The sequence below is a fragment of the Megalobrama amblycephala genome, linkage group LG20 (genome assembly GCF_018812025.1).
Source record: "Megalobrama amblycephala isolate DHTTF-2021 linkage group LG20, ASM1881202v1, whole genome shotgun sequence".
Taxonomy (NCBI): Eukaryota; Metazoa; Chordata; class Actinopteri; order Cypriniformes; family Xenocyprididae; genus Megalobrama; species Megalobrama amblycephala.
The window spans coordinates 32730328-32734103 of record NC_063063.1 but is presented as its reverse complement, the minus strand read 5'-3'; the positions used below and the strand labels follow the sequence as shown (position 1 = coordinate 32734103).

At 41.0% G+C, this 3776-nt stretch overlaps 1 long non-coding RNA gene across 1 annotated transcript; it reads right to left on the bottom strand.

Annotated features, from left to right (window-relative positions):
* Positions 1-362: 362 nt before the first annotated feature.
* Positions 363-1675, bottom strand: LOC125255547. Its single transcript, XR_007181929.1, has 3 exons — positions 1609-1675; positions 816-852; positions 363-495 (listed from the first exon to the last, which is right to left on the bottom strand). It is a non-coding gene; the product is annotated as an uncharacterized LOC125255547 (long non-coding RNA).
* Between the last annotated feature and the right edge of the window lie 2101 nt (positions 1676-3776).

Below are 3776 nucleotides of genomic sequence, written 5' to 3'. Positions count from 1 at the left end.
CAGGACCACAGTCGGATCGAGTGCAGGATCAGGATCAGGACCATGTGAAATCAGTGCAGGACCACAGGAGACAAGTGCAGGATCAGGATCAGGACCATGTGAGTTCAGTGCAAGACCACAGGAGAGTGCAGGATCAGGATCAGGACCATGTGAGTTCAGTGCAGGACCACAGGAGACGAGTGCAGGATCAGGATCAGGACCATGTGAGTTCAGTGCAAGACCACAGGAGACAAGTGCAGGATCAGGATCAGGACCATGTGAGTTCAGTGCAGGACCACAGGAGACAAGTGCAGGCAGGATCAGGACCAGGAAATCATCAGGACCACAGGAGACGAGTGCAGGATCAGGATCAGGACCATGTGAAATCAGTGCAGGACCACAGGAGATGAGTGCAGGATCAGGATTAAGGATCGAGTGCAGGAAGTGACGGGAGTCGAGTGCAGGACCACAGGAGATGCGTGCAGGATCACTTAGGGTAACAGCAGAAACACATACCTGAAATAGGAAACCAATATTTATGAAAATAATAAATATTACTTCAAGGCAGTATTCAATTCTTCAAGGCAGTATTCAATTCAACATGTTTCCTTAATCTCTGATAATACATGATTTTTTGTACAATAACTTATCAACTTAAAATGAATAAACATGAGCTAGAGCTAAAACACTACAAATATAACATTATAACCAAGTTAGACTTTATAAAGTTGGTGCAGGTAAAATGGTAAAAATGGAAGTAGGTAGCCTGCAATCCTGACACAGATCAGTGTAGAATTAGACAGAATTTCATTGTGTTAATATGTAAAGTGACTTACTTTTTTTCTCCTTGGGGAGCCTGAACATGCCGCTGACCTGAAAGAAGAAAATAAGAAAAAATGAGAATTGTTTTTTAACACTAAGCTTGACAATTTCTTCAGGGTTTGGTAAATTTTTTTTCGATTTTTTTTTTTTTTTTTTTTGCAATTTCTCAAGTGATTTTATTATTATTATTTTCTTTAAGGTCCAGTTTACACATATGTAGATATTTTTATAATCGGATTTTTAAAAAACATCCGTTTGAGGTTGCCTAAAACTTCAGTACAAAACACACACTTACAAACTTATACTTTATAATTGTTATTTTCCCCCAATCATTAGATTCAGCAGCATTTGTTCTCCAACATTAACGTTAACTTACATGCCAATCATGTCTCCTTTCTTTGCATGGCTACAATAAACTTAAACCTACCCAGAATCATCTTTCTATGGCTCTGAACCTACCTAAAGTTCCGTGTACTTTTTCGTTCATATTTTTTTTTTTTAACAAATAAATGAAAAACGAAAAAAAAGTGTGATTTTCTTTTTTCTTTTACACGGACCACCCATGGTTATACATAAACAATTCTCATGAATGAAATGCGGAAAAGGTCAATATTACTCAAGTTTTCTAAATTTAACAGAAACGGATAATAATAATCGAAGCATGCTTGCTTGCTAGTTCACATAGACAGTATAGTTCAAGTTAGGTAGCTGCTAGAGATAATTACCTAAGGTAACTAATTCTATGTCTTATGCACGCACGGAATTGTCTTTTAAAGTTAGCTAACGTTATCAGTATAGTGCACTTACCTTTTCCATCGACGTGCTGTTCGCGCAGGAACTGCTGCACCCGTGGTAAGATATTTTCGATACTCCATTTATGACCGCAGTAAAGATAGTTTGCGGTTTGATATTCAGATTTCTTTTGGCTATAAATACGCAGTGCGCTGTCATAGACATGCAAATAATACCGAATATCGTTCTCCATTATTCGTGAATTAAGGTGACGCTGTCCTTTGGGCCGAAATCAGTTTTTTTTTCGTAGCGACTCTTAATTTTATAATGGCTATAGCTCCAAATGTTGGACACTTAGAGGAATGAAACTGGTGTCATCTTCACCAGCTTGATCTGTGAATTTTTTCACAGCAAAGCTCTTGTCCGTAAACCCCTTGGTAAGTCCGCCAGTAAGGAATGTGAAATAAAGGCGTTCTTCATGTTTAACGTCTATTACCAATGAACACGCAGACTGCTGGAATAAAATAACATTGTTTTAGGTCGAGCTCGATTTGTGAAAACTTTCACAATAGCATTTTATCTCGTGGTCATGTTTCTCTTTGCTCTGCCCCCGTTTTTTGTATAATATGATATATATATATATATATATATATATATATATATATATATATATATATATATATATATTATATAAGTGACCTTGTACAGATAATGTACATCACTATTCTCATCTGTGAAAACTTTCACAGTTGAGTTTTGGGCAGCTGACCCTTCCCTGGGTCACTAGCATCACTATTCTCATCTGTGAAAACTTTCACAGTTCAGTACGGGTCAGCTGACCCTTCCCTGGGTCACTAGCATCACTATTCTGATCTGTGAAAACTTTCACAGTTCAGTACGGGTCAGCTGACCCCTCCCTGGGTCACTAACATCACTATTTTGATCTGTGAAAACTTTCACAGTTCAGTACGGGTCAGCTGACCCATCCCAGGGTCATGTACATCGCTATTCTGATCTGTGAAAACTTTCACAGTTCAGTACGGGTCAGCTGACCCTTCCCTGGGTCACTAGCATTACTTTTCTGATCTGTGAAAACTTTCACAGTTCAGTACGGGTCAGCTGACCCATCCCAGGATCACTAGAATCACTTTTCTGATCTGTGAAAACGTTCACAGTTCAGTACGGGTCAGCTGACCCATCCCTGGGTCACTAGCATTACTTTTCTGATCTGTGAAAATTTTCACAGTTCAGTACGGGTCAGCTGACCCTTCCCTGGGTCATGTACATCACTATTCTGACCTGTGAAAACTTTCACAGTTCAGTACGGGTCAGCTGACCCTTCCCTGGGTCATGTACATCACTATTCTGACCTGTGAAAACTTTCACAGTTCAGTACGGGTCAGCTGACCCTTCCCTGGGTCATGTACATCACTATTCTGACCTGTGAAAACTTTCACAGTTCAGTACGGGTCAGCTGACCCATCCCAGGGTCACTAGCATCACTTTTCTGATCTGTGAAACCTTTCACAGTTGAGTTTTGGTCAGCTGACCCTTCCCTGGGTCATGTACATAACTTTTCTGGTCTATGAAAACTTTCACAGTTCAGTACGGGTCAGCTGACCCATCCCAGGGTCACTAGCATCACTTTTCTGATCTGTGAAAACTTTCACAGTTCAGTACGGGTCAGCTGACCCATCCCTGGGTCATGTACATCACTATTCTGATCTGTGAAAACTTTCACAGTTCAGTACGGGTCAGCTGACCCATCCCTGGGTCACTAGCATCACTTTTCTGATCTGTGAAAACTTTCACAGTTCAGTACGGGTCAGCTGACCCATGCCAGGGTAACTAGCATCACTTTTCTGATCTGTGAAAACTTTCACAGTTCAGTACGGGTCAGCTGACCCATCCCAGGGTCACTAGCATCACTTTTCTGATCTGTGAAAACTTTCACAGTTCAGTACGGGTCAGCTGACCCATCCCTGGGTCACTAGCATCACTTTTCTGATCTGTGAAAACTTTCACAGTTCAGTACGGGTCAGCTGACCCATGCCAGGGTAACTAGCATCACTTTTCTGATCTGTGAAAAGTTTCACAGTTCAGTACGGGTCAGCTGACCCTTCCCTGGGTCACTAGCATCACTATTCTGATCTGTGAAAACTTTCACAGTTCAGTACGGGTCAGCTGACCCTTCCCTGGGTCACTAACATCACTTTTCTGATCTTAGAAAACTTTCACAGTTC